The 9,168-nt window shown below is 43.0% G+C and overlaps 1 protein-coding gene across 1 annotated transcript in view; it reads left to right on the top strand.

Annotated features, from left to right (window-relative positions):
- Positions 1–7,581: 7,581 nt before the first annotated feature.
- ripor1 (RHO family interacting cell polarization regulator 1) overlaps positions 7,582–9,168 on the top strand; it is an 82,307-nt gene continuing 80,720 nt past the window's right edge. Inside the window, exon 1 of the mRNA XM_041889963.2 lies at positions 7,582–8,086. The gene's annotated coding sequence lies outside the window, so the exon portion shown is untranslated. The remainder of the gene's footprint in view (positions 8,087–9,168) is intronic.

Below are 9,168 nucleotides of genomic sequence, written 5' to 3'. Positions count from 1 at the left end.
CTGCACCTCCCCCAGGACCCAGAGACAGGGCTGCACCTCCCCAGGACCCAGAGACAGGGCTGCACCTCCCCCAGGACCCAGAGACAGGGCTGCACCTCCCCCAGGACCCAGAGACAGGGCTGCACCTCCCCCAGGACCCAGAGACAGGGCTGCACCTACCCCAGGACCCAGAGAGGGCTGCACCTCCCCCAGGACCCAGAGTGGGCTGCACCTCCCCCAGGACCCAGAGACAGGGCTGCACATAGGGTTCAGGGGTTCAGTGAGCATGGGGGTCGATCAGTAAGGGAGCCTGGAAAACCTGTCAACATGATGCCCAGACAGTCACAGAGTCTAGTTTTACAGACATTTTTTTTTTTACAGTGAGTGACCAACATCTGTGGTTGCTCCTCTGTGGAGGACACAATGAACACATCAGCGTGGTTTCACTCAAAAAGAGGGAGGAAGAGAGAGAGATTAAGATATTAGATATTTATTAATTAACATTTTCCTTTATGTTCCCCACCAATACTCCTGTCCTTTTACTTGAATCATTCATTCAGAAACCCATTCATTCAGTTACTCACCATGTTAAATATGAATACAATGTACTTTTATCATGTCTATTTGAAAATGTCATTCGGAACTAAAGCATACCAAAGCATACGTCAAATTCGCAAATCCTTATATTAAATTAATCCACAAATTAAGACTGAAAATACTTTCCTTGGCTTGGACTCAAAAATACTTCATATCATACTATATCTAACTTAAAATAATATGTACAATTTTAATCCAAAGTAAACCACACAGGGGGTTGGCTAATAAAAAGAGATTAGCTCCATGTTCTCATTACATTGCCTGAATAATTGTCAGCATAGTACTGCATTATGTCCTACAATCCCTTGGACATTAAATAGGTTTGCTGGGATTGCACTGAGGTGGAGTAAATGGGGGGTGATGTGGGTTGAAGGGGTCGTGGTGGTGATTGAAGGCGACAGAAGAATTCAGATAACTGAATAATGGGCTGGTGGGTTTCAATAGAGGGTGCAGGGAGTGTGGAGGGGTGGCGGGGCATTGTGGTGAATGGCAGACCTCTATTGATCTTTCTTTCCATTCTTGGCCTATCTCACACAGGCAGGCGGCCGTGCAGACTCACTTTCCAAATGCATGACATCACCCAGGTTAACAACTGCCCAGGGCCCGTGAGAGGAGTCATTCATCTCTTTTGGGAGAGCGCAGTCTTTAAGGGGTCGGGGGCTTTTGTCACTGTCATATACATTTACTCTGATGACTGTGTGTGTGTGTGTGTGTGTGTGTGTGTGTGTGTGTGTGTGTGTGTGTGTGTGTGTGTGTGTGTGTGTGTGAAGAGTAGGAGGAGATGCAGGTCCTGAGAAATCTCTTCCCTAGACGGACTTATATCTCACACTCAAACTTTTCCAATGCTTTCACTGAGTGTGCTGTGAGGATGAGTATTCAAATCGAGTACAGGCTTAACTGAATGACAACAGAGACAGCATACAATATGGAATTCTTTTGAATAGTTTGGGGAATGCTCCTCAGAGCCAGATGCTGGTTGCCCTATGCTGGGCAGCTGGCATCGAACCCCCCCACATGGTTTGAGTTGACATATTAATACTCTCCTAGATTAATGCCCATTGGTTGAAAGAATTTTATTATTAATTATTGCACCACGAGTGAGCCCATAGGTTAATCAGCAATCTTGGTGGATTTGCCTTAGTGTGCCATGCTCATAGGCTGAAGTTAATAGGTGAATGACATTCCGCACGCTTGCTAATAGTAAAAGAGGAGGAGAGACGTGACACTATGCTGATGAGGTAACATTACAACACTAACCTATAAATACGTGCAATGCTGATGAGGTAACATTGTAGACACTACCATATAAATACCTGCTACAGTATGCTGATGAGTGAGATAGGAAGCGATGTGAATTATATTAGTTTACTAGATGAATGAAAAGTGACGATCCATTCAGACCAGCCTTACTGATTGTACTTTCGTGAACTACATATCTATCTGATGTGCACACGGCTGTACTGGAAACCAGGCTATTCGGTGTGCAGTATATCAAAAGGCACATGGAGCTAGTTTTCTTTGAAGTCTAGATTTGCAAGCCTCAAGGAAAAGAGAAGACAGGAAATCAGGCTGCTGTCGTGGAAATTCTACACAGGGACACTCAAAGTCAATCTTAAATGAATCATTCTTTATTATTAGCGTGCTGGAGAGGTTCCAACCAACTCAATGCACCAAGTACATATGTCGATCAGGAGCAGTCCCGTTAGATCTCTTATACAGTGGGGGAAAAAAGTATTTAGTCAGCCACCAATTGTGCAAGTTCTCCCACTTAAAAAGATGAGAGAGGCCTGTAATTTTCATCATAGGTACACGTCAACTATGACAGACAAATTGAGAATTTTTTTTCCAGAAGATCACATTGTAGGATTTTTTATGAATTTATTTGCAAATTATGGTGGAAAATAAGTATTTGGTCACCTACAAACAAGCAAGATTTCTGGCTCTCACAGACCTGTAACTTCTTCTTTAAGAGGCTCCTCTGTCCTCCACTCGTTACCTGTATTAATGGCACCTGTTTGAACTTGTTATCAGTATAAAATACACCTGTCCACAACCTCAAACAGTCACACTCCAAACTCCACTATGGCCAAGACCAAAGAGCTGTCAAAGGACACCAGAAACAAAATTGTAGACCTGCACCAGGCTGGGAAGACTGAATCTGCAATAGGTAAGCAGCTTGGTTTGAAGAAATCAACTGTGGGAGCAATTATTAGGAAATGGAAGACATACAAGACCACTGATAATCTCCCTCGATCTGGGGCTCCACGCAAGATCTCACCCCGTGGGGTCAAAATGATCACAAGAACGGTGAGCAAAAATCCCAGAACCACGCGTGGGGGACCTAGTGAATGACCTGCAGAGAGCTGGGACCAAAGTAACAAAGCCTACCATCAGTAACACACTACGCCGCCAGGGACTCAAATCCTGCAGTGCCAGACGTGTCCCCCCTGCTTAAGCCAGTACATGTCCAGGCCCGTCTGAAGTTTGCTAGAGTGCATTTGGATGATCCAGAAGAGGATTGGGAGAATGTCATATGGTCAGATGAAACCAAAATATAACTTTTTGGTAAAAACTCAACTCGATCGTGTTTGGAGGACAAAGAATGCTGAGTTGCATCCAAAGAACACCATACCTACTGTGAAGCATGGGGGTGGAAACATCATGCTTTGGGGCTGTTTTTCTGCAAAGGGACCAGGACGACTGATCCGTGTAAAGGAAAGAATGAATGGGGCCATGTATCGTGAGATTTTGAGTGAAAACCTCCTTCCATCAGCAAGGGTATTGAAGATGAAACGTGGCTGGGTCTTTCAGCATGACAATGATCCCAAACACACTGCCCGGGCAACGAAGGAGTGGCTTCGTAAGAAGCATTTTTTTAGGTCCTGGAGTGGCCTAGCCAGTCTCCAGATCTCAACCCCATAGAAAATCTTTGGAGGGAGTTGAAAGTCTGTGTTGCCCAGCGACAGCCCCAAAACATCACTGCTCTAGAGGAGATCTGCATGGAGGAATGGGCCAAAATACCAGCAACAGTGTGTGAAAACCTTGTGAAGACTTACAGAAAACGTTTGACCTGTGTCATTGCCAACAAAGGGTATATAACAAAGTATTGAGAAACTTTTGTTATTGACCAAATACTTATTTTCCACCATAATTTGCAAATAAATTCATTAAAAATCCTACAATGTGATTTTCTGGATTTTTTTTCCTCATTTTGTCTGTCATAGTTGACGTGTACCTATGATGAAAATTACAGGCCTCTCTCATCTTTTTAAGTGGGAGAACTTGCACAATTGGTGGCTGACTAAATACTTTTTTCCCCCACTGTATACTGACAAGTTATATTTGCATGATTTAGCTTATTTATCATTCATAATTAATCATTAACGTTTGCTTCATTCATATGACCGACCAATACTGGGTCATGCATGTGACAGACCAACACCTCACAAGGCTTCTTCTCTAAGCTGAGACATCTTTCATTCTCAAAACAAGGGTCTGGGCATACTGCCAAATTGCAGATACTGATAGTGAGGATTCGTTCAATCAGTCACTTGCATGAACACAGAAATTGGTTATTAGAAAAGCACAAAAATATAATTTTCCATCACACTGCCTTCACAACACTTTTCAGAGGATGGAGTGTTTGAGGAGAAATACTGTCAGCATCAGAGTAACATGATGTTCTCTTCACTGAAGTATCTGACTCTTGGGGCAATATCATCCACAGATTGATAGAGATCTTTGTACAAAATAAGAATGTGGAATGTATGTACAAAATGTATGCACTCACTACTGTAATTCGCTCTGGATAAGAGCATCTGCTAAATGACTAAAACAGGGGTGTCAAACTCATTTTAGCTCAGGGGCCACATGGAGGAAAATCTATTCCCAAGTGGGCCGGACCGGAAAAATAATGGTATATATAACTTAAAAACAACAACTTCAGATTGTTTTCTTTGTTTTAATACGATCAACATACAACATAAAGCTGGAGCCTGAGGACAGTGTGTCCAAAATAGTACAAGCACAACATCACTATTAATCATAAAACACGTCAAGTTTATTTGAAAATTCTAAAGAAAAAGAACACACAAACACACAATGCCTCAGTGATTAACAGAACTGTTTCACAGATCACAGAACTATATCAGGGTGTCATTTCTCAGGCAGAAATGTAGATAAAAATAATGAAATCCTGTTCCCCAAACAAGTGCAAGAACCACAGAGTCAAGAATAGGTTAAATATACAAATAAAATAAAATCAATTAAAAACAATAGCACATCAACATAAAAACATATAAACATAAATCTGAAAGCGTTGCTCAAACTCCCGTAACAGTCCCGTTATTTTATCTTTGAACCGCTTCATGTCTGCCACATGTTGGGTCGCGCACACATTTTTCAGACAGGGGAAGTGAGCTGCATCACCACCGGCAAGTTGCGTCTCCCACAATGACAGCTTCAACTTGAAAGAACGTATGCTGTCATAATACTGCGTGACAACTTTGTTGCGCCCTTGCAGCTGTTTGTTCAAGTTATTCAGGTGCTCTGTAACATCCACCATAAATGCAAGGTCCTGCATCCATTCTGCGGAATGAAATTATAACACTGGTTTGCCCTTTTCTTCCATGAACTGTTCAATTTCTTATCGTAAATCAAAGAAACGCCTCAGCACAGCACCTCGGCTTAACCATCTTACCTCAGTGTGGTATGGCAGGCCATAGATGTGGTCTTTCTCTCTGAGAAGGCTGTCAAACTGACGGTGATTCAGGCTTCTGGATCGGATGAAATTAACAGTTTGGATGACCACCTTCATGACGTTATCCATCTTTAATAACTTGCAACACAAAGCCTCCTGGTGCAAAATACAGTGAAAAGTCAAAAAATCACGTCCTCCATTTGCAGATTGCACTTTCTCTCTGAACTTTGTCACAACGCCTGCTTTTTTCCCGATCATTGAGGGCGCACCATCTGTAGCCAGGCTGACAGCGCGGGACCAGTCCACTCCGACCCTGTCCAGCGCGCCCGACGAGTGCGGTAAAAATATCAGCTGCTGTCGTTGTATCTGTCATCGGCACCAACTCCACAAACTCCTCGGTGACGGTCAATGTGTCATCAACTCCGCGGATGAAAATGGCCAGTTGTGCAACATCTGTAATGTCCGTGCTTTCATCAATTGCAACCGAAAACGCAATAAATGACTTTACTTTTTGCTTCAACTGGCTGTCCAAATCCACTGAAAGATCGGAAATCCTGTCTGCAACTGTGTTTCTTGTCAGGCTGATATTTGCAAAAGCCTGCCGCTTTTCAGGGCACACAATCTCCGCTGCCTTCATCATGCATGTTTTTACAAATTCACCCTCACTAAATGGTTTTGAAGCCACTGCGATTTCATTAGCAATGAGGTAGCTAGCTTTCACTGCAGCGTCACTGATGTCTCGGCTGTGAGTAAACACAGACTGCTGTTTCTTCAGACCCGCCAACAGTTCATTCACCTTCTCTCATCTCCGCTGTCCTTGAAAGTTGTCATATTTGTCGGCATGAAGACTCACATAGTGGCGACAAAGGTTATATTCTTTCAGCACTGCAACATGCTCTGAACACACCAAACATACAGCTTTCCCATTCAATTCCGTGAATAAATAGGTTGACCATTTTTCTTGGAACACTCTGCACTCAGCGTCCACTTTTCCCTTTTTTGACAGAGACATATTGGGGCAATGAGGGTGCCAAAGCACATAATGTTAAAAGTAGAAGCCGTAATAAATATCCCGGGCAAAACAAAGTAGCTCATTGGCTGCACGTGCTTGACCTACTTGCTCTGCCCCGGTATAAACAGTTTACTTGCTTAACACAATTGCTATTGCGCCATCCAGTGGACGCAATTGGAACAGCAGTTTATTTTATTGAAAAATTGCAGCGCATTTTTATACTTTACAAAATTATTATTAAATTTTTTTTTTTTTTTTATCATCTCGCGGGCCGGATTAAACCCGTTTGCGGGCCGGACGTTTGACACCCCTGGACTAAAATGTCAAATGTTATCATGGTAGCTGTTAGTAACTGCTTTTGGTGGAGATTAAAGTTATCATATGCCCCAGTCCATAGGAAGGATCACCCTAGTGGAGTTCTCCTCTAGATATCACATAGGCTTACTCTCTCTCCCTACTAACTTCACCTCGGAGGACTGTGCAGCTTAATCAGTCTATAATTAAACCTGCATATGAGCAAATTATGGTGAGAAATAAACTGTCAAGAAAATGTGGGCACCGACCTTACCTTGTGGTTCCTGTAGTGGAGATGTGACCAGTTTAGGATATGGAATCAGTTTCTGGGACATTAGTTTGAGCATAGACTACACATTCCCTGTCAACAACTTTATATACTGTGTGTATTTCCAAAGAGAGGTCTTCTCAGGTTCGACCCGAGGCCAATCAGTCCTGAACCAGAATGGACCCGACGACAACCAGACCTCGAACTGACCTGTACCCTAACATCTAGACCAGAACCGATTGGACCAGAGTGACAAAAAATAATGTTTATCAGCCAAGTTGCGCTTCTGGTTAACAAATAGCTCTTTATATGTTGGCTAGGCCTTCTATAAGTCAATACATTCAGCTTATTAGCATAACATAAATATGCTATAGGCTATTCAGAGCCGTGGTTGGGTCCATTCGGGTCCACTCTGGTCTATCAGCTGTGGTTACATAGACCCAAGACCCGATAACAATCAAACAGGACCCGACCTGGACCTGAGGGAAAATTGAATTTTGGACCTGTCCTGGACCAGCTGAGGTCCCGGTTCGGGTCTCAGGAATTGGGGTTTGGGTAGACCCATGAAGACCTTTACTTCCAAGTGCAGCTTGCATGCCAAAGCCCATTTGGGTAAGCGCAGGGGGTGAATGGGAGACATTTATATTCCAACTCACAAGACGCAAGAGGCGCACACGGCTGAAAATCCCCCGTGGCCCTCCCTCCTTTCACCAGCACATTGCTGCCATACCCAGCACCTCCTAGTTGAGTGAGTGTGTCGGTCTGTGTTTGCAGTTACACCCGCGGATGAACTCTCGAGCGCTCAACAGGAGTTGGTAGGCTACAAGGCGCAAAACGGTGGCGCCTTTTATGATATTGGTGCCTGTTTTCGCCATTTCTCCAAAAAGCCCTTGAGAAGTCACGGACCCAGGTCGGTTTATGGACGACTTTTTCATCCTCATTGGTTTGTCCACACCCCTTCCGTAATAAGGAAGCCTTCATCTTCGCTTGCAGCAGAGGGAGAAAGTGACACTCGAGAAATTGGAGGGCAAATGACAACGGAGCTTCACAGCATCGCGTGAAGAAGTCTCTTGGAATTTATTTGTATAATTTGCCTATTTCTGATGAAGGAACTCGCGGAATTAGTTTACTTTTTATTGATTTGACATTTTCATTTGAAATTCGGATTCAAAGATTTGGAGTGACTAACATCGGGACTAACATCGGCTGATAGGCTACCTACCCTGGCGGCAGACATGTATGTTGACTTTGTGTTTATCTTATTGTTCAACCCTGTGTCCCAAGTATGGCATTTCTGTGTGCATTTAAGAAGTGTGTATCTTTAATTCTATTTTCACACGATTTTTTGCAGTCTTCTGCATAGCCCGGCTACAAGAAGTCATGTGAAGCACAATTTTGAGACCATTTAAGCACACAACGGACTGTATGTAGACTAGAGGCCTGGCTATTTACAGTCAAGTGTTATTTTATAAGACATTTTGGTCTATTTTGTGTTGTGTGTTGGTGGAATCCTCCAGCAGATTGTCATGGGTGACGCAGCTGTGATAGACCCATGATGACCGCAGGGTACACGGAGAGGGCTTATAGTTGCCCAGTGTCATGATGACAAAGAGAGCCTTGTCTGTTAACTGGGCTTTGTTTGATATTTGAAATGAATGCGAGATAAATGCCGGGTAACCACGGGTATTAATAACTCAAGCAACGGGAAAATAATTCAGGCTTTTTATGAAACAGAGGTCGACATACACAGCATGTCACTAAACAATCATGTGTTAATATGTTTATGGAAGCACCAATGCCTTTTAAATGTTAGTGTATCAGCTGTCAGTCTGCAAGTGAATCACTTCTGGCGCTACACTGTAACATTTTGTTTTGCGAATCTTCTCGTTGTCTTTGTTTCGTTGCTGCTGCTTGCTGATATCCCTCTTATATAGTTAATCTCCAACAATCTAATCCTTCTGTTGACTTTTTTTTTTTTACACCCATGCTAGGGAATGTAACCTATTTCTGCCAGTGATGAAACTGCCTTACACTGGGTGCAGATTTCTACGTTTTCAATAGATAGAAAAAGCATCTGGATAAAATAGGCAACCACATCCCAAGTTTGGAGTGAAGCTGTTTATAGTAAAGGTTCTGCTTGTAAACATAGAAGTTTCCAGAAAACTAATATTCACTTGATAAATGGTCTCCTTCAATTCAGTGTAGTAGTAGTAGTAGTAGTAGCCTAATGTAAAACCATCATCATGTGGAGGACATTGGACAATAATAACTAACCTCCCTTCATAATCTAAATGGATATAGTCATTGATGTGAAGTTGA

This window comes from Coregonus clupeaformis, chromosome 11, assembly GCF_020615455.1.
Source record: "Coregonus clupeaformis isolate EN_2021a chromosome 11, ASM2061545v1, whole genome shotgun sequence".
In the NCBI taxonomy this organism is placed as follows: Eukaryota; Metazoa; Chordata; class Actinopteri; order Salmoniformes; family Salmonidae; genus Coregonus; species Coregonus clupeaformis.
This window is presented reverse-complemented; position numbering and strand designations above follow the sequence as displayed.